The sequence below is a fragment of the Amblyraja radiata genome, chromosome 4 (assembly GCF_010909765.2).
Source record: "Amblyraja radiata isolate CabotCenter1 chromosome 4, sAmbRad1.1.pri, whole genome shotgun sequence".
NCBI lineage: Eukaryota > Metazoa > Chordata > Chondrichthyes > Rajiformes > Rajidae > Amblyraja > Amblyraja radiata.
In genome coordinates this window covers 60,121,796-60,144,267 of record NC_045959.1, presented here as the reverse complement: position 1 = coordinate 60,144,267, position 22,472 = coordinate 60,121,796, and the positions used below count along the sequence as shown (strand labels likewise).

At 44.7% G+C, this 22,472-nt stretch overlaps 1 protein-coding gene across 1 annotated transcript in view; it reads right to left on the bottom strand.

Annotated features, from left to right (window-relative positions):
- dlgap1 (DLG associated protein 1) overlaps window positions 1-22,472 on the bottom strand; it is a 338,923-nt gene that overhangs the window by 195,552 nt on the left and 120,899 nt on the right. The window lies entirely within an intron of this gene.

Genomic DNA, 22,472 nt, shown 5'->3' with positions numbered 1-22,472 from the left:
AATAATTAAGGTTTAATGGGAACCTGAGAGGCAACTTCTTCACACAGAGGGTGGTGGTTATGTGGGACGGGCTGCCAGGGGAGGTAGTTGATGCAAGTACTATAACAGCATTTAAAAGACATCTGGACAGGTACATGGATAGGAAAGGTTTAGAGGGATACAGGTCAAACCTGGGCAAATGGGACAAGGTTAAATGGGACACATTGGTCGGCATGGATGAGTTAGGCTGAGGGGCCTATTTCTGCGATGCACAGTTCTATGACTCTCTGACCACCGGCCATAGAGTGAAGAGTGGAATGAGTGCATTTACGATGTGGTGCTGTATTTAGCTCAGCTGTCTCTGGGGCATGGATGTCAATATGATCTTGGGTGCTGTCTATGAATTGTTTGTGTGCTCTCTCGTGCTTGATGGATTTATACCAGATGTGCTGGTTCCTTGTCACACTGCAACGGCACATTGAGAGGTTAATTGGCTGCTGTAACTTACCCCTCAGTGTAGATACATGGCAGAAGAATAAAAGGGGAATTCAAGGCACATGTGACACAAAACCTGTTGCAGAGCTACAGGAAAATAAGGAGAGGAACAGTGATAACACTCCTATGAGCTAGTATCGACAGGCAGGGCTGAATGGCCACCTTCGTCATAACAGGTAAGTAAGCCCCTTGTTACATATGGAACCTAACTCCATGCAAGCTGGCTGCTGTATTTCCCAACGATGCAAGCATGTTTGTAATTCAGAAGTACTTAGGCTAAAAAGGGCTTTGGGTTATCCTGAAGTCATGTAAGCCAAGATATAAATGTAAGCTCTTTCTTTCCTAATGAAATAACCTGCCAACCTTTACTATTTAAATTTATACCGCTAAATGCCAGTTGGGAGACGTATGGGAGAGAAGCCAGTGGATTTCAGATTTCAAATTTTTATGCCAGGATATATCTGTGGTGGTAAAATTGGTTTTAGATAGCAGCAGCGAACAGCCATCAACCATTTGCCATCCAGTTTTATAACCAGCTGGTCTTCCATCTCCCTAAAACCTGTGAGAGAAGACAAATGTGCCACCATGCTGAGAACTATATTATGTTTAGTTTAGTTTAGAGATCACATGGAAACAGGCCCTTTGGCCCACCGCGTCCATGCCAACTAGCAATCACCGCGTATGCTTACATATCCAGCATACTAGGGCCAATTTACAATTTCCTGCAGAGATGCTGCCTAACCCACTGAGTTACTCCAGCACTATGTGTCCTTCTATGTAAACCATCATCTGCAGTTCCTTGTTTCTATTGATTGACAGTTCAACTTTAGCATAGTTAGTGCAGTAACGTAAACTTGTTGCAATCACCACTAAGTGAATTTAGTGTTGTTTAGAGTGCGGAAACAGGCCCTTCGGCCCACCCAATCTGCACCAACCAGCAATACCCGTACACTTACACTGCCCTACATACACTGAGGTCAATTTACAATTTCACCAAGCCAATTAACCTACAAGCCTGTAAGTCTTTGAAGTGTGGGAGGAAACCGGAGCCCCCGGAGAAAACCCATGTGGTCACGGGGTGAACATACAAACTCCATACAGACAGCACTATTCTGCACTCTGTTTCTTCCCCTTTGCTCTATCTATTGTACTTTGACTTTGACGATTTTATTGATGTACAGTATTATCTGGTCAATTTGGATAGCCTGCAAAACAAAGCTTTTTACTGTGCATGTGATAATAATAGACTTAAACCTAAACCTGGAAAATTGTGCATAGGGAGGGATGAATTTGCAAAGTAACAGTACACCTTTTCAGCTAAGAAAGGCACAAAATACTGGAGTAAATCAATGGGATAGGCAGCATCCCTAGAGAGAAGGAATGGGTTTTGGATCGAGACCCTTCTTCAGACTCAGGGGAGAGGGAGTCTAGAGAAATAGAAGAGTAAGGCGTGAAAACGACAGATCAAATCAATTGTTGGATCTGACGGTTCAGCTGACGCTTTGTGGACCAGAGGGCCTGAGTCACAGACCATTGGGTTTATGTTTCATTCTGGTCGGTGCTGTTGTAGATTCCACAAATGAGATCTTAAATGTAGTCGGTCATTTCAGCAAGACTTGAAAGGTCCCATGGTAAAATTTCAAAGAAGGGCAAGGGAATTATCTTCAATGTTCAGGTCAATGTTCATCCCTCAACCAGCATTGCTAAAACTGTTCATTATTGTTAGCTGTTTGTGGGCCCAATTGGGAACAATTTTGGTGAGCCCCAGGTTCCCAGCAAAGGTCTGTCAGTCCAGTTATTCAAGAGCGGAACTCGCTATCAAAACATGGAGAAAACCGGGGGACACAATTTTTTGGCGGTCACGTGCGCGTGCGCACACTCACACACACACGGGCGAGGCTTCGGAGGCTCAATTCAGCGCTAAATGCAGCTCAACTCTGCATGTCTCACCGGGTTAACTACAGTCCTGTCTGGACTGATGGGATACCAGTGCTGCTTCTCCACGCTGGCCATATTTCCCGCAAGTCCAGGAAGGGCTGTAGGCTCACCTGGTGGGACAGGCAGAGTTGAGCTGGGTTACGCGCTGTTTCTCTGCGCTGGCTGTGGGCCTGGGGGCACCGCGCCCGTCTGACTCCCAACCAAAGATCCTATAGCGGAGGATCTTTGCTGCCGACCTCTCTGGCCACCCACGAGGGACGGGGGGTACTCGGGAGGGGACGGGACAGTGCCGAAGAGCCGGCTGGGATCGATCCTGGCTGCGGATGAGGCGCAGGTCTGTGCCACGTCTCCCTCCTCCAATCACCGCACTCTATCCTCAGTCCCAACCCCCCCCCCCACTCCTCCCTCCTCCAATCATCGCGCTGAATCATCATGTCCCGCCCCCATTGCCTGCGGACAGACGTCTCTCTCGTCCAATCAGCGCCCTCGATCATCAGTCCCACCCCCACTGTCTCGCAGAAAGCAGAGATTTCACCGGGTTTTAAAATCCAGATTACAAAAACATGGGGGGACGTGTCCCCTCTGGCCCCCCCGGGTTTTCCGCCCCTGGTGCTATTTAGTATGCATTATGAAATTGTACACTAAGGTGCCATTGATTATACACTGTCTTAATCTCTCCTGCTCCCGTCTGACTGTCAGTAGCTCCACTGACTTCCAACCTTTACCGTAGCTGCTAATTAAACTGCATTATGTGATTGGACACAATGCCCATGGAGACAGCGGCTGATTGGACGGGAGGAGTCCGATTTATTGATTGGACGGGAATATTAAGGGAAGCTGGTCGGTGATTGGACGCAACCCCCTTAGAGACAGAGGTTGATTGGCCGTCAAATAATCGGGCACAAAAATGGACAAATTCCTATTTAAATCTGATAAAAGGTACATAGGGTGGATATCAACTAATTCTAGATAACAGATTAAAAAAAATAATCTAACCCCATTAATTCACTCAAGGTGGATTATGATGTGTTCTACAGTATGAAGTGTACAACAAAGCTTGCACTTCCAGAGTGGTCTATCGTGTTGTTTCTTCAGCGGACCACAGATTTATTTTAAGAGCAAAACATAAAATGCTGGAGAACTCAGCAGGTCAGGCTGGATGTATGGAGAGTCCGAAGAAGGGTCTCGACCCAAAACTTCACAAATTCCTTCTCTCCAGAGATGCGGCCTGATCCGCTGAGTTACTCCAACATTTTGTTTCTATCTATGGAGGGAATGGCTAGGCGATGTTTTTCAAAATTCTATATTTTGAAAATGGGCAATGCAAAAAGTAGCATGTTCTCTAGAAAGACTTATCCTAAAAAAATTGATCGGAATGGTGTGATTTTCAGTCAGGACGTCTGTATCATTCAGTCAGTGAGCTCGCGGTCCGGAGCCCTTCTCTATTACCCCTCTACATAAAAACAAAGTGTCAATGCCTCTTCAAGGTCCACTAATCCACCCGTAGCTTCAGTTGCAGGTACAGCTGAAGGGATTTAGCGCTCGGGTAACGCTATGAATTTATATGAATTAAAAAAATCCGATACATTTAAATCGTTCAAAAGCTGCAACCACAACGTGATAAATAACACTAAATAAAACTGAAGCAAATAAAGGCAAATAGAAGAACTAACCTTGAAGGAGACAGAGAAAACAACACACATAAACTTATTTAAAAAAAAATTCATATAACATCCCTAAGTGTACAAATGACTAAATAACGTGGGTGGACAAAAATGCTGGAGAAACTCAGCGGGTGAGATGCTGCCTCACCAGCTGAGTTTCTCCAGCGTTTTTGTCTACCTTCGATTGTTCCAGCATTTGCAGTTCCTTCTTAAAATAATGTGGGTGAATGACTGTACCTGCACAGAAGAAGCCCGTGCTCACGGTCTGGAGCCCTTAATGACAGTAAGTTTTAAGACGTTCTGCCATGAATTTTATTCAAAGGAACGTGGCTTCATTAATACTTGGTCAAAACACAATTATATTGTCTAAGGAATGCAGCACAACAGAATATATAAACATAGTACCCTGTAAACAATATAATAAACGAGAAAAAAAAGCTGTGTGGGTATATATACATATACACATATTTACAGATATACACATATATATATATACACACACACACACACACACACACACACACACACACACACACACACACACACCCACACACACACACATGTACACATGAGAAACAAACAATAATAGTGCAATAATAACAATAATAGCCTATGTAGTTCAGACCTTATTTGCGGTTGTAGTGTTTAATAGTCTCTTGGTTGTAGGGAAGGTGCTGTTCCTGAACCTGAATGTTACAGTTTTCAGCCTCCTGTACCTTCTTCCCGATGGCAGGGGTAAAACCTTATTACTGACTGATTTACGATATCAAGTGTGAGCTGCCATTGTCAGCACAATGATACGCATTCACAAATGGTTTCTACAGTTTTTGTTGTGAGGCATAATCTGCCATGCATCCACTAACTTCTTGTTGTCTGAGGTAAACAACTACTATTAATTATAAAGTACACAAAAATGCTGGAGAAACTCAGCGGGTGCAGCAGCATCTATGGAGCGAAGGAAATAGGCGACGTTTCGGGCCGAAACCCTTCTTCAGACTGATGGGGGGTGGGGGGGAGAAGGAAGGAAAAAGGGAGGAGGAGGGGCCCGAGGGCAGGGGGATGGGAGGAGACAGCTCGAGGGTTAAGGAAGGGGAGGAGACAGCAAGGGGTAGCAAAACTGGGAGAATTCAACGTTCATGCCATCCGGACGCAAGCAACCCAGGCGGAATATGAGGTGCTGTTCCTCCAATTTCCGGTGTTGCTCACTCTGGCAATGGAGGAGACCCAGGACAGAGAGGTCGGATTGGGAATGGGAGGGGGAGTTGAAGTGCTGAGCCACCGGGAGTTCAGGTAGGTTATTGCGGACTGAGCGGAGGTGTTCGGCGAAACGATCGCCCAACCTCCGCTAGTCTCCCCGATGTAAATCAGCTGACATCTAGAGCAGTGGATGCAGTAGATGAGGTTGGAGGAGATACAGGTGAACCTTTGTCGCACCTGGAACGACTGCTTGGGTCCTTGAATGGAGTCGAGGGGGGAGGTGAAGGGACAGGTGTTGCATTTCTTGCGGTTGCAACGGAAAGTGTCCGGGGAGGGGGTGGTACGGGAGGGAAGGGAAGAATTGACAAGGGAGTTGCGGAGGGAGCGGTCTTTGCGGAAGGCAGACATAGGGGGAGATGGGAAGATGTGGCGAGTTGTGGGGTCACATTGGAGGTGGCGGAAATGGCGGAGGATTATTTGTTGTATTTGCCGGCTGGTGGGATGAAAGGTTAGGACTAGGGGGACTCTGCCCTTGTTGTGAGTGTGGGGATGGGGAGAGAGAGCAGTGTTGCGGGGTATGGATGAGACCCTGGTGCGAGCCTCATCTATGGTGGCGCAGGGGAATCCCCGTTCCCTGAAGAACGAGGACATTTCCGATGCCCTGGTGTGGAAAGTCTCATCCTGGGAGCAGATGCGGCGTAGGCGGAGGAATTGGGAGTAGGGGATGGAGTCTTTACAGGGGGCAGGGCGGGAAGACGTGTAGTTACAGGGGGCAGGGTGGGAAGACGTGTAGTTACAGGGAGCAGGGTGGGAAGACGTATAGTTACAGGGGGCAGGGTGGGAATTATAATGCCTGATTAATGTTTTGCTCAGTTAAGTGGTGTGTTATTGACTAAAACACATACATTCAAGTTTAAAAAAAATCTCATTGTACCCCCATGTTCCAATAACTATCTTACAAAATCATAATGAAATGGAAACACACAGATTTGACCATTTCAAATGAAGAAGCTACATTTATTTGAGTTTATTATAGAGATACAGCATGGTAACAGACCCTTCGACACACCGAGTATGCATTGACCAGCGATCCCCGTACCCTAACACTATCCTACACATACTAGGGACAATTTATTACAATTATACCAAACCAATTAACCTACAAACCTCTACATCATAAGTAAGTAAATGAATGGAGTAGAATTAGGCAACACCTGCATGGCAGTTTTTTTTTAGGGCTGTGCTCTCCCCCTGCGCTGCTGCCTTTTTGGTGCCATCTCTAAAACACAAGTCTCCTCTCCAAAAAACTCTCCAGCTATGAATGAACATGCCTTGGAGTGAAATAGGTGACGTTCTGCTGTTTAAATTACCTTTTTTTTTCCACTGACCAGAGCTATTACCTTTGACTATCTTCGACCACCTTCGACTACCTACGACTAGCATCACGACCTACAACGACCGGCTTCGACTGGACTTACGACTAAAAAAATATCGATTTTTCCAACGGCAACCTATTTTTAGTCGCGGTCAATTTTTTTACATTTTGAAAAATACGCCGCGACCTAGCTGAAGCCTCAACTACGCGGAGACCACTCTCGACCATGAAGGAGAGTGACGAAGACCTCCTACGACCTCGTGGTGACCTTGCCGCGATTATGGGTCGCGGGCAAACTCGCCAGAGGTCGCGTTGGAGGTCACCCAAGTGGGACAGGGGCTTAACTCTGTACACTTTATAATAAACTAAACTAATCTAAATCAGGTCCTTGATGTAGGTATGTTGCAAAGCCTACCTGAAGCGTCTTTGAAAATCTGCCGCTACGGGTGTGCGCGATTTTGGCGCCGTTTAGAGGGGGCGGGTTTAAAACGCGATTTTCTCTAGGCTGGTCAAATCGAAGATGTTCAGCCTAGTTAATTATTAACGAAAAATCGCTGGAAGACCCCGTCGCAAAAGCTATTATTAGTTTTAAAGGCCTCGTAAAATAGTTATAGTAGTTTAAAAATCAATCTCTAAACCCGTGACCGCCAGCAACCGCAGAGTCTCATAAAGCAAACAGCTGAAGTTAGGCTGTATATATTTACATTAAAAAGGGCTTCTAAAGAACCCTTTATACAAAGTTTAATATTGCGAGTAGCTCAATTTGGGCCCATTATATCGCGCAGTATTTTTCTGGGCATTTGGGGCACAAATCTACCGCAATGTGAACGTTCTAAACCAGCGCGTTCCACAGGGACCCACTAGAAAGCTGATTTAAATGGGCATTTATTTACAGCAATTGAACACTAAATTCCTTCCATTTGGCCTATAAATTAATGTAAATGAGATTTAAAAATCATGTTTTATTGTGAATTATTTGTGAATATTATTTGGACATTTAGGCTATTTAAAAATGTTAATCATTTATTAAGAAATGGATAGATGTTTAGATCTAGTAATTGAAGTCTGAAATTAGCTACAATTAGGTAACTAACTAATTATATGCTTTAATTTCAGGTCATCCAAGTAAGATTATTTTATATTTGTTTCAGAATGCTTCAATCTATGATAACTGAAAATTTCATTCAGTTTTCTTAATTTTTAAGAAAGTTATGGGCTTTTGACTGTTCAAGATCACAGCTTTTTTGTTATGTCCATAGAAAATCAATAGGGAACAAGATGCTCATTTCCGAGTATGAAAATGGCCATAACTTTTTAAATACTTGAGATATGAAAGTGAATTAGGTGTCAAATTAAACTTATTTTTATGCTTTATCTGATGGGATAAATTACAGACTTGATTTTTAAAATCTCAAAATTTTGTAACATTGCTACTTGATGCATGAAATATATATATTTTGTAAGAATTAGATAGCACTTTCTAAAATCTTGTTTATAAACATGGTATCTGAATTTCAATGAAAGATACCATTACCTTATAATATTTTTTTTAAATCCTTAGAAAATAAAGCAAAAAATTAAAGTTTCTTTTCTGTGAAGTAAAATAGTAAGATTAAATGAGAACTTACCAGTTTGAAGTTTGATCTTTATTTTATGAGGAGTTACGATGAGCGATTACGTGAAGAAGTCCCGCCAGTCCGCATGCATGTCAATCTTCAAAGCAGCGGTGTGAAATCACAGATATCAATAGTTGAAGTGACATAGTAAGATTAGAGAAGATTAGAACTTCCATATGGCCTTTATGATACGAAGGTTGGGAGCGGAGGGCACGTAATCGCTCATCGTAACTCCTCATAAAATAAAGATCAAACTTCAAACTGGTAAGTCTAATTTAATCTTACTATTTTACTTCGGAGTCACATGAGTGATTCCATGAAGATTTCAAAGCTCTGTGATTTCATGCCATGGATACGAGTCCATGCGACACACAGCCTCGGTTGACACAGGATGAGTAATAACAAATAATGCATTCAAACATGATACAGACTTAAACACGTTGATGCTTTAATTAACAAAAAAGGAAAACAACAGCGACCCCTCTCTCCCAGGGGGAAGCTACAAAGCAGAATTTAAAATGGAGTGGCCAAATACCCCCGGTGTGGCAAGAGGTTTATGATAGAACCTTTGAAACGTCAGTTCATTGGACCATCCTGCGGCCGCGAGGATTTGGTCGAGAGGGACATCCAGTGCCCTCACTGCTGACGTTGATGCCGCACTGGTGTAGTGAGATTTAAAAACATCAGTGTCCACTCCGGCACAAACCAGAACCTGTTTCAGCAATCTTGAGATGGTCTGTACTGACACCTTCTTATGAGGCTTTTTGTGACTGATGAATATCGCTAATTCGGAACCTCTTAGGCTCTTGGTGACCTTGGTATACTGCAGTAAGTGCGTAACTATACATAGGCAAAGGTCTATGGGATACATAAATTAAGTTTAAGCCCTGACGTCCCTGGCCTGCTCTGCTTAAATAAATCATAAACATAAAATGTTATGTTATTTACAGATGAAACCATCCTGTCCAGTCGCAGCTTCTGCAACGTCTGGTCGCGTTGTGCTGAAACCAGCGCCATGAGCATGACCACTTAAGAATGAGTCTGGGCAAAGACAGGGATGTTGCTGGAGCCTATTGGCGAAGCAGCGTGAGAACCATACTCACATCCCAGATCTCCGTGTACCTGGGCCTAGGGGGATTACAGTTAAAATACCTTTCATGAACCGGGATATTAAAGGGTGAGACCCATGGAGTGTTGTCCCGATCCCTGCTACAGGTAGGACGAGAAAGCACTCCTGGCACTGTTGATGGCACTATAGCTCAGTCGCTCATCAAAATATAGAGTGGAAAGGAATTCCAACACATCCGGTATGCTTGCCGTGTAATATGATATGTTCGACTGCAAGCAGAACACCTCCCATTTTTTGATATGAGAAATGTATTGTTTTTTAGTACTATCCCTCCAGGCCGCAGTAATCACATCCACTGTACGACCTGATAGTCCGAGCCCCAGGAACGGTCTCATCAGAATCTGCAAATCAACAGATTAATACAATCATGTAGTGGATGGTTTTCCCCAGTCACAGGGTGAACCAGCAGGTTACTGCACTTGGGGACAGCCATAAAAGGCTGTGTTATTAGTCTCAGAATGAGTGGGAACCATGGCTGTGTAGGCCAGTCGGGGACTACCAAAACGCCTGAGGCGGAGTCCTGCTCGATCTTACGCAAGCACTGACTGATGAGGCAAAATGGGAAAATGCATATAAAAACATTCCACCCCAGTGTAGCGAGAATGCATCTACCGCTACTCCCCCTGGATCTGGTTCCCATGAAATACTTTGGTATCTGGTGATGTAATCTGGATGCAAACAAATCAATATCTGGTACGCCATACCGAGCGACAACATCATTAAATATTTCAGGATTCAGCATCCATTCTGTGTTGTCATTGAATTTCCGTGACCTGGTGTCCGCCACCATGTTAAATCTACCTGGTAAGTAGATAGCTGAAATCCAGATGTTTTTTGTAATACACCAATGCCAAATAAGGCTAACCAATTCATCACATGATACCGACTTGATTCCACCCATGTGATTAACGTATGCTACTGCTGTAGTGTTGTCAATCTGAAGCTGAACATGTAAGTCATGCATACTAGTACAATATGCCTTTAAGCCATAGAATGCTCCCAACAACTCTAAATAGTTAATGCCATGTGATTGAAGGATTAATGCCTCATGCATATTCCATCTGCCACCGCAGCTAGAGATGGTATCAGTGGCTCCTCATCCCAGAGCACTAACATCAGTTTGTAAGATTGATCAATCAGAATTTTACTGGAGCAATGTGAAATATTTGTTATCCACTACTGTAACTCAGCAATGGCTTCAGCTGGTAACCGCAAGGGTCTATTGAAATGACCTGCATGTGTTTTGAGTGCCTGCTCCTTTGCACATTGTAAATTTTGATAATGTAAAGGTCCAAACTGTGCACCTGGGAAAGCAGCCACAAATGTGCCAATTATACTAGCCACCTGTCGAATGGAAGATTGTTGCTCCTCAACAAGATTGTTACAAGCTTCTATTAACTCTAATCTCTTGCCTCTAGGCAGAGTCACAGACATGTGAATTGAATTAATGGTGAATCCCAAATAATCAATGATTCTAGATGGTATCAATTTGGATTTAACTGGATTGATGAGAAACCCCAATCTCTCAAACATGAGTTTGGTAGCTGAAACCGATAATTCAGCTGATTCCTGAGTCTTGCCTATGATTAGGACATCATCCAAATAGGTCATTACAATATGATTCTGAGCCTGGAGTAGACCCAACACCGGTTTTAACAACTTTGTAAATAGTCCAGGAGCCAAAGTTAAACCATTAGGCAATGCTTTAAACTGCCATTGTTGCCTCATCCAACTAAATTTCAAATATCTCCGGTGATTGTAATGAATGGGTACTGAATAGTATGCATCTTTAAGATCTATGCATGCCATATAGCCTCCTTTGGAAACCAGTTGTTTAGCAGTAACAAAAGTTTCCATTTTGAAATGTTTATACTGCACCATTCATTGAAAAACAAATGTAATCTCCCACCAACTTGTAATTGATCCATACATGACATGTTCTGGAAAGAACCAGACCCACCTACCTCCATGGATGTTGGTGGAAACTTCTGCCTCCAAGATCTGGAGGGGAAGAATGTTGGAGTGCGCCAATTGCGCATGGATGGCAAAGCCCGGCTTGGTCCTTGTCCTGAACCAGCTTCAGCGAACCGTTTGTAGGGGTGCTGCCGCCGAAATGGAATTTTGCTAGTCGGCTGGGCTTTTATGAGGCCGACCGTTTTCGCCTCGTCGTCCAATTCTCTGACCCTTTTTGATAGATCATCACCGAACAGCAGATTCGGCGGTGGCACATTGCTTGATTTACATAGTGCCGCAAACTTGGGGTTCATAGTCGGACAGATAGCATTCTTTCTGAGGCAGTTTATTTCAAAATGTGCATTGCACATTAGGGCCAGACCATCCTGCTGCAACTCAGACAGGGGCCCCCCATCGACCGACCTAGCGAAAGCTGTAATGCCTGAAGCGAGCAGCTTTAGTATCTTCTGGAGCCTCACTATCTGGGCTCTGATACCCACACCCATGTGACCCCAGATTGCATGGTTCACAGTTGGCACTTTGAACGAGACACAATTGGCGGGTGTCTCGTATTTTTTGGACGTTTCTTCCATTGTGAGGTCTTGCAGCTGGTGTGAGGCCATGTAGTTTATAGTCATGGCCAGGTCAACATCCAGCGGTTCCCCAGTTCCGGTCGGTATGGCAAATCTTGATGCCATGCTTGGCACCCCTGGTTCGCGGCCTTCATGCCTTGGAGTATGCTCACTGGCTATTCCTCCAACCTAGGAGTGAGAACAAAACTGCCCCTATATGCTCTCCTCCTCACGAGAGGGAGACATTATGCAGCCCTTCAACAGGTGCCGCTGCCACGGGCCACCGAGGAGACCCGCGGATATAAAGCTCCTCTTGCTGGAGCATATTGTGATGGAGCCACCTCTCCATCAGGAGCTCCTTCCTAGACAGCCCTTCAACAGGTGCTGCTGCCACGGGCCCCTGAGGAGACCCGCGGATATAAAGCTCCTCTTGCTAGAGCATTTCGTGCTGGAGTATCCTCTCCATCAGGTGCTCCATTCTAGACAGACTTCCGCAGACGCTAACCACTGTGGGGGGGGGGGGAACCCTCCTGGCCCGACTCATCCGAGTCCACGGCCTTACCGACTTCTTAGTGGCTTTCCGGCCCACCGGAGTAGCCATGGTGCTTTCCACCGGCACCAAGTCAGAAACATAGAAACATAGACATAGAAAATAGGTGCAGGAGTAGGCCATTCGGCCCTTCGAGCCTGCACCGGCATTCAATATGATCATGGCTGATCATCCAACTCAGTATCCTGTACCTGCCGTCTCCCCATACATAGAAACATAGAACATAGAAACATAGAAATTAGGTGCAGGAGTAGGCCATTCGGCCCTTCGAGCCTGCACCGCCATTCAATATGATCATGGCTGATCATCCAACTCAGTATCCCGTACCTGCCTTCTCTCCATACCCTCTGATCCCCTTAGCCACAAGGGCCACATCTAACTCCCTCTTAAATATAGCCAATGAACTGGCCTCGACTACCCTCGGTGGCAGAGAGTTCCAGAGATTCACCACTCTCTGTGTGAAAAATGTTCTTCTCATCTCGGTTTTAAAGGATTTCCCCCTTATCCTTAAGCTGTGACCCCTTGTCCTGGACTTCCCCAACATCGGGAGCAATCTTCCTGCATCTAGCCTGTCCAACCCCTTAAGAATTTTATAAGTTTCTATAAGATCCTCTCTCAATCTCCTAAATTCTAGAGAGTATAAACCAAGTCTACCCAGTCTTTCTTCATAAGACAGTCCTGGCATCCCAGGAATCAGTCTGGTGAACCTTCTCTGCACTCCCTCTATGGCAATAATGTCCTTCCTCAGATTTGGAGACCAAAACTGTACGCAATACTCCAGGTGTGGTCTCACCAAGACCCTGTACAACTGCAATAGAACCTCCCTGCTCCTATACTCAAATCCTTTTGCTATGAAAGCTAACATACCATTCGCTTTCTTCACTGCCTGCTGCACCTGCATGCCTACTTTCAATGACTGGTGTACCATGACACCCAGGTCTCGCTGCATCTCCCCTTTTCCTAGTCGGCCACCATTTAGATAATAGTCTGCTTTCCTGTTTTTGCCACCAAAATGGATAACCTCACATTTATCCACATTATACTGCATCTGCCAAACATTTGCCCACTCACCCAGCCTATCCAAGTCACCTTGCAGTCTCCTAGCATCCTCCTCACAGCTAACACTGCCCCCCAGCTTAGTGTCATCCGCAAACTTGGAGATATTGCCTTCAATTCCCTCATCCAGATCATTAATATATATTGTAAATAGCTGGGGTCCCAGCACTGAGCCTTGCGGTACCCCACTAGTCACTGCCTGCCATTGTGAAAAGGACCCGTTTACTCCTACTCTTTGCTTCCTGTTTGCCAGCCAGTTCTCTATCCACATCAATACTGAACCCCCAATGCCGTGTGCCGCCAGCGACTCTGAAGGCGAGATGGATGGCCGCCCGCTACCCGCACTCCCGCGGTCTTCTGTAGCTGCTCTCCCAGCGGATCGCCTCGACCTTCCCTTAATCATCTTCTCCATGGCCGACTTGTTCCTGCAACAAGATTTACCGACCGCAGAAAATGACCTCAGCTAAGTTTAAAACTTACCTCAGGGTTTTTAACTTACCGCTGGTGGAGCTACACGCCTGCCAGCCCGTCGGTGCGCCATGTGTCAGACGTAATGACGCGAATGCGGACAGGCAGGACTTCTTCACAGAATCACTCACGTGACTCCGAAGTAAAATTTATTTTAACATTGACATAACCAGCTTTGACATAACCAACAAATTAATCTTGTCCAATTATTTAGACAAGTGAATGAAATATGTGCAATGCAGCAACCTACGGCAACTGCAGTCCAGAACTACTACCTCCCTCATTGGAGACCCTTGGACTACCTTTGATCGGACTTTATTGGCTTCGTCTTGCACTAAACGATAATCATTTTATTCCCTTGATATATCTGTAACACTGTGGATGGCTCGATTGTAATCATGTATTGTCTTTCTGCTGACTGGTTAGCACACAATAAAAGCTTTTCACTGTACCTCAGTACACGTGGCAATAAACTAAACTATACTAAACTAATCTAAAATGAATAGTAAATATACAACAGATATACCCAGATCTTTTTCCATTACCTGAAAATAAGGTCATAATATAATATAATATAATATAATATAATATAATATAATATAATATAATATAATATAATATAATATAATATAATATAATATAATAATATAAAATAAAGGTAAATTCTTAGCCTCATCATCGATGCATACAGCACATAGTGTGTGATAGCTGGTCGGCGCGGATGCAGTGGGCCGATGGGCCCGTGTCCACGTTGTATCTTTAAACTAAACTAAACTAAACTAAACTAAACTAAACTAAACTAAACTAAACTCACAGTCCCAATCATCTTTGAGGTGCTACATTTCTGTTCCATCAAGCTGAACCATATTCAGTACTCTTCATTTCTCCTTAACAAAACAGAAGATAATTGTGTCTTCAATTTAAAAAAAACAGAACGACATGATGGGAGGTTGATTCAGTGCTCTCTGACAAGGTTAAAATGATCACAAAGAGTTAATTCAACCTACAGTATTTGTCCTTGAATCAAGGGATGACACAACAGGACAATCCTGGTCTCCCACCAGAGCTGCAAGCACATTGCCATGGTAACAATACACATGTTTTCAAACACCACGGAATGAAGAAATCATTTACAATGACACAGGGTAGAAATTCAACTGTGCATGAATTCACATGTTAAATGGCTGCAGCACAGGAGAAGTGAACCAATCTGTCTTTGCAATGCTTGCACAAGGTCTTTTTGCATGTCTCTTGTAAAGATTATGTTCGCAGAGAAACTAATATAAAATTATTAGAGGCATAGATAGGGTAGACAGTCAGAGCCTTTTTCCCAGGGTGTAAATGTCCAGCACTAGAGGGCATTAGGGGAAGGCGAGAAAGTTTAATGAAGATGTGCGGGGCAAATTTTATACGCAGAGTGGTGGGGGCCTTGAATGCACTGCCATGGGTGATGGTGGAAGCAGATATGATAGTGCCGTTTAAGAGGTTTTTGGATAGACACATGGAAGTGCTGAGATACCGAACATATACAGTCATCCTACCACAACTAGAGAGCAGTGCTGAACTACTATCTACCTCAGCGATCGCTTGGCGATTGCTTCGCCGAACACCTCCACTCGGTAAACAATAACCAACCTGATCTCCCTGTGGCTCAGCACTTTAACTCCCCCTCCCATTCCGAATCCGACCTTTCTGTCCTCGGCCTCCTCCATGGCCAAAGTGAGGACCACCGTAAATTGGAGGAGCAGCAACTCATATTTTGCTTGGGCAGTTTGCACCCCAGTGGTATGAACATTGACCTCCATCACCCCTCATCCTCCTGTGCTCAAAGGAAAAAAGTCCTAGCCTGCACTATTGCTCAGGCCCTCAAGTCCTGGCAACATCTTCGTAAAACATCTCCGTACTTTCTAGCGTAACAACATATTTCCTATGTGCAGGAATGAACTGCAGATGCTGGTTTACACTGAAGATAGCTTTCCTACAGCAGGGTGACTAAAACTGAACACAATACTACAAATACTTATGTGTGCATTGAATCTATTCAATATTGAAAAGATATTGCAATAACTTGAATCACTAAATTTAAGAAATTCAGTCTTGAATCTTTTTGCTTTGTTAAGGAGAAAGCTTCTACAAATTGTTGCTACCTATTTTGTATAAACACTGGACGGTGGTGAAAGTTCAAGGTGATTGATGGGGCTGTTAAATGCAGCAGGTTGTTTGTGCATATGGAATAATGAGTCTTCTGAACGGTTCACAATGAGAAAAGTAGGGAACGTTATTTAACATTATTTAGCCACAGAGCAATATGGCGATCCTGACTCATGCTCTGTCGATGATGGATGATGTGAGTCCTGCCAAAGCAATCTCGCGGAGAGTGCCTGGAACAGGCCCATTCTTGGACAGCTCTGCCTTCGGAGGCAAAGACCAGTGCAGCCTTAAACTTTTTTGGCTTTGGATCCTATCAAGCTTTTGCAGCTGAAGTGCTTAACTCCTCACAGGGGAAATCATTGTCCTCTCTCTCCTTAATCAGAAACAGCAGGCAAACGCACACAAGAATCTGCACACAATAGTGGCAACACCATTTGCAAATGCGTATATATATCTATATCTTGTAAATCCCTTCTGTCGGGCACATCAATGATGCCTTGCACGCATGAAGAAAAATCCAACAATGTCATAGGTGACTTGATTAATCCACTGCAGATATTTGCGGTTTGCTCGGATATATCTGACAATATTAAAATGTAGAGGGGTTTCGACCCGAAACATCACCCATTCATTCTCTCCAGAGGTGGATGCTGCCTGTCCCACTGAGTTGCTCCAGTTTTTTGTGTCTACCTTCGGTTTGAACCAGCCTCTGCAATTCATTCCTATGCAATATGTTGGCGGCACTATACAGGGCGACACGGTGGCGTGACGGTGAACTTACTGCCTTACAGCTCTTGCAGCGCCGGAGATCCAGGTTCGATCCCGACCACGGGTGCTGTCTGTACAGAGTTTGTACGTTCGCCCCGTGACTGCGTGGGTTTTCTCCGAGATCTTCGGTTTCCTCCCATATTACAAAGACGTACAGGTTTGTAGGTTAATTGGCTTTGTTTACGGTAAATTGTTCCTAGTGTGTGTAGGAAAGTGTTGATCAGCGGGGATCGCTGTTCGGTGCGGACTTGATGGGCTGAACAGCCTGTTTCTGCACTGTATCTCTAAACTAAATTAAACTAATCAATATTAAAATGTAAGGTACACAAAAATGCTGGAGAAACTCAGCGGGTGCAGCAGCATCTATGGAGCGAAGGAAATAGGTGACGTTTCGGCCCGAAACCCTTCTTCAGATGCTGAAGAAGGGTTTCGGCCCGAAACGTCACCTATTTCCTTTGCTCCATAGATGCTGCTGCACCCGCTGAGTTTCTCCAGCATTTTTGTGTACCTTCGATCTTCCAGCATCTGCAGTTCCTTCTTGAACAATATTAAAATGTAGTTGTGTTGTTGCACATACAATCGCTGACATGACCATACTCCTAATTTAAAGAGACTGGTTCTGGTCCAAACAGATGGCATAACTCATTCACTGTTGCCTTTGGAGGAAATCCACATTTTATCTCTTGGGTCTTGGGCATTGCCATTTCTTCTCTGGTCTGCATTGTCCTCATCTTTCACAAATTGTAGTAATGCAATTACCAAAGATAAATCCATTGACTTTTTTGAATGCCATTCCTAATGTAAATTCCTTGGCAACAATATAATTTTTTTAAAATCCTAATGGTGTAACATTGTGATTTACTTGAAGTCAATACTGCAAGAAGCTTGGATTCAGTGACATTTATCCATCTGGGAGGTGAAATTGAGGCACTGTGGATTTACTAAAGGAAAATAGCAGACTTCATATTTTGGAATGAATAATCAGCAACAAAATTTAATATTTTATAAGGCGGTAGTTGCTGCCTCACAACGCCAGAGGCCTGGGTTCGATCCAAACTAAGGGTGCTGTCTGTACAGAGCTTGTACGTTCTCCCTCTGACTGCGTGGGGTTTCACCGGGTGCTCTGGTTTCCTCCTGCACTCCAAAAATGTACAGCTTTGTAGGTAATTGGCATTGGTAAAATTGTAAATTGTCCCTAGTGTGTAGGATAGTGTTAGTGTACGGGGTAATCGCTGGTCAGCGAGTATTTGGTGGGCCGAAGGGCCTGCTTCCGTGCTGCATCTCTAAAGTCTTAAGTCTAAAGGGTTTAATGGCTCATTTATTATCACAAGCACCGAGGTACAGCGAAATTTCTTGTTGCATACAGTTCAGTAAATTATTACCATACATAAATACAATCCCAGATTATAGTGTATAGAAATAGCCCACTGAGACCATATGCAAGAGTCACTAAGTTTTAGCATCATGTATGAAGTCCAAGTTGCAGTTGGCCATAAATGCCCGTTGTCCTGGTGGTGTTTCAGGGTCGGCCTGGCCAAGCAAAGTTGTAGGCGTCCTCCACTGCTCTGTCCCACTGCAGGCTGCGTCCAGTCCGTGCGCTCGGTCTGCTGGAACGGCACCCGATCCAGGTGAGCCCCAGGCTGCTGCAGGGCCTCCAGCTGTCGCCTCCGTCCGGATCGTCCAGCGAACCGTCGTCCCTCTCCTCGCCCGGCCACCGTTCAGCCTTTGTGCCCTGGGGGCGTCTCCCACAGCCGACCTTGGGGGCATGGAAGGTAAGACCTCTCACCAGCCCCTTGTTCTTAATCATCTGATTTTTTCTTGGAAAATCTTTGAAGTTGAAATGGAAATTCAGACCTAAGCATTAATGCTGCTGGCTGTTCAATGTTCAAAGGGAGAACTTCCTCCAATTTCTCCTGAACTCATGCCGTGATCTTGACTGAAAAGTCCCAGCGAACTTATAGAAATGAGTGTTTCCCCGTTTTTGTGGCAGCTCACCTAATCTTCTGCTGACACATGTTATGTTATTCACTTTATACTGTTTCTGTACAGTGAGGATGGCTCGATTATAATCGTATATTGTCTTTCCGTTGACTGGATAGCATGCAACAGGCTAGGCTGCCAGGAAGAAGCCCTAGACAGCCAATACCTCTACTGAGGCAAAAACTGAGTGGCCGCGCAAAGCCTGGGTCTCCAGGATAAGCCTGAGACCGCCAACGCTTCCTCTTCATTCCCCAAAGCTGAGCCGCCATGTGGCCCTGGCCTTTCTTGTCATTATAAATAAAACATATCACGTTAGTTCACCCCAGCGCGAGGGGAGAGAGAGATGTACACTCTCTCTCCCCTCTCCCTCTTCTTTCTTCTTTCTTCCTCTTCTCCATCCTCTTCCTCTTCCCCTTCCTCTTCCACTTCCTCTTTCTCTTTCTCTTTCTCTCTTCCTCTCTTTCTCTTTCTCTCTTCCTCTCTTTCTCTTTCTCTCTTTCTTTTTCTCTTTCTCTTTCTCTTTCTTTCACTTTCTTTTTCTCTTTCACTTTCTCTTTCTCTTTCTTTCTCTCCTTCACTTTCTCACTATCTCTTTCTTTTTCTCTCCTGCTTTTCTCACCCTCTCTCATCCCCCCTCTATCTGGAATGCCTGGGTTTTATAAGACGTAGGATAACTGAGGTCCAGGTGGACCAATCTGGTATCAGTTAGTTGGGCCCATCAAGATGCACAGACTTTCTTCCAGCTGTTATCACATAACTGAACCATTCTATCAACAACGAGAGACCAGTCCTGAGCAACTATCTACCTCATTGAAGACCCTCGGACTATCTTTAATTGGACAGTACTGGACTTTGTTTTGCACTAAACATTATTTTCTTAATCATGTATCTGTACACTGTGGATGGCTCGATGGTAATCACGTACAGTCTTTCCGCTGACTCGTTAGTACGCTACAAAAGCTCCCAAAAGCTCAGCTTTAAAGAAGTTTGGCACAATTAGCTCTTTTCCAGTCCATGCCCTTGTAAGTTGGGCTGCTTCAACTATTCATCAGGTTCTTCACAAAATGTAATCTTGGTCACTGTATCCATTAGGCTGCCATGGAGTGAGTATTAGACCCGTTTAGTTTAAAGATACAGTGTGGGAACAGGCCCTTTGTTTCACCGAGTACACTCTGAACAGCAATCATTCCGTACACTAATTCCAGGTACAACTTACAATTTTACTGAAGCCAATAAACCTACACGTCTTTGGAATGTGTGAGGAAACCGGGGCAACCAGAGAAAACTCACGCAGTCACACGGAGAACGTACAAACTCTGTACAGACAGACCCCTAGTCAGGATCGAACCCGGGTCTCTGGCGCTGTAAGGCAGCAACTCTACCGCTGCGCCATTGTGTCACTGTACTCTTGACTGATTGTTATTTTAAACCATGGCCCTAGTTATTGACCTCTCAGTCGAGAGAAATAGGACTTTCCTTTTCACCCCGTCTTACTTTGTAGACTACAATTAAACTGCCTTCGGTACTTGTTCCAAAGAGAACAGCACAGTACGATTAGTCTTCCTCATAATTAAAATCTTGCAACCCTGGCAACATTCTTGTACATCTCTTTTGCATCTTCTCTTAAGCAATCACATTGTCCCTGGACTCTGATGATCGTAACCATATTCAGTGCTCTGGCTTTTATACGTTTCCAGCATGAACTCCCTGATCTTATGTTCAGTAGCGATGTTGATAAAGTCTCATGGATTTTATGCCTTTTTAAGCAATCTATCTACCTGTGGGGGCGTCACGTTGGCACAGTGGTAGAGTTGCTGCCTACAGCCCCAGAGTCCCTGGTTCGATCCTGACTGTGGACGCTGTCTATACGGAGTTTGTACGTTCTCCCTGTGACCTGCGTGGGTTTTCTCTGGGTTTCTACCCACACTCCAAAGACATTCCGGTTTGTAGGTTAATTGACTTTGACAAAATTGTAAATTGTCCCAAAGGTTCAAGCTTCAAGGTTCAAGGTCAGTCTATTGTCACATGTACCAATTAACGTACAGTGACATTCGAATTACCAGTGTATAGGAGAGTGCTAGCATACATGGTGATCGCTGGTCAGTGCAGACCCGGTGAGATGCAGGGCCTGTTTCCGTGCTGAATCTCTAAAGTCTGCAGTCTAACTCTAAAGTCTACCTTCCGGGGTCTATGGATATGCAGTTTCCACAATTTTTCACGATAAGTTCATGCACTTCCACTGCTCATGATTATTGAGTAAGTGGGTTGTTCAACTTGGATAATGAATGAAGGGCCAGAGAACAGCCTTACAACAGGGCTGCATGGTGGCACAGTGGTAGAGTTGCAGATTTTACAGCGCTTTCAGCACCAGAGATGCGGGTTCAATCCCGACTACAGGTGCTGTCTGTATGGAGTTTGTATGTTCTCCCTGAGATCACGTGGGTTTTCTCCCCACACTCCAAAGATGTGCAGGTTTGTAGGTTAATTGGCTCGGTATATATGTAAATTGTCCTGACACCTATTCCCACCCAGCTTCCAGCAAAGACTCTATCTCCTACTCCCAATTCTTACGCCGCATCTGCGTCCAAGATGAGGTCTTCCGTGCCAGGACATCCGAGATGTTCTCATTCATTAGGGAACAGGGATTCCCCTCTCCCATCATAGATGAGGCCCTCACAAGTGCCTCCTCGGTACCTCACAGAACTGCCCTTGCTCCCCACCCCTCCCCCTAGTTGCAACAGGGACAGAGACCCCCTAGTTATTTCACCCCATCAGCCATCGCATACAACACATAATCCACCTCCAACGGGATCCCACCACTGTTCACATCTTCCCATCTCCACCCCTTTCAGCTTTCCGCAGAAACCATTCCCTCTGCAACTTTCTGGTTAACTCATCTCTTCCCATCCAAACCAACCCCTCCCTAGGTACCTTCCCCTGCAACCGCAGAAGATGCAACACCTGTCGCTATACCTCCTCCCTCCACTCTGTCTAGGCTCCCCGACAGTCCTTTAAGGTTAGGCAGAGGTTCATTTGCACCCCCTCCAACCTCATCTACTGTAGCCGTTGTTCAAGATGTGGACTCTTATACATCAGCGAGACCAAACACAGATTGTGCGATCGTTTTGCTGAACACCTTCGCCTGAATCTACCTGATCTCCCGGTTGCTAAACACTTTAATTCTCCTTCCCATTCCCACACTGACCTTTCTGTCCTTAGCTTCCTCCATTGTCAGAATGAGGCTAAATGCAAATTGGAGGAACAGACTCTCATATTTTGCTTGGGCAGCTTACAACACAGAAATTTCTCTCTTCAAGTACCCCTGCATTCCCTCTCTCTCCATTCCTCCCCCACCCAAATCACACCAGCTTCTCATTCTCACTGAACAAACAGCTAACAATGGGCTGTTTCCTTTATCATTGTTAATTTTCAGCATAATTTAATTCATTGTTCTTTATCTCTCTACATCATCGTCTATATCTCTCGTTTTCCTGTCCCGTGACTTTCAGTCTGAAGAAGGGTCTCGACACAAAATGTCATCCATTCCTTCTCTCCAGAGATGCTGCCAGTCCCACAGTGTA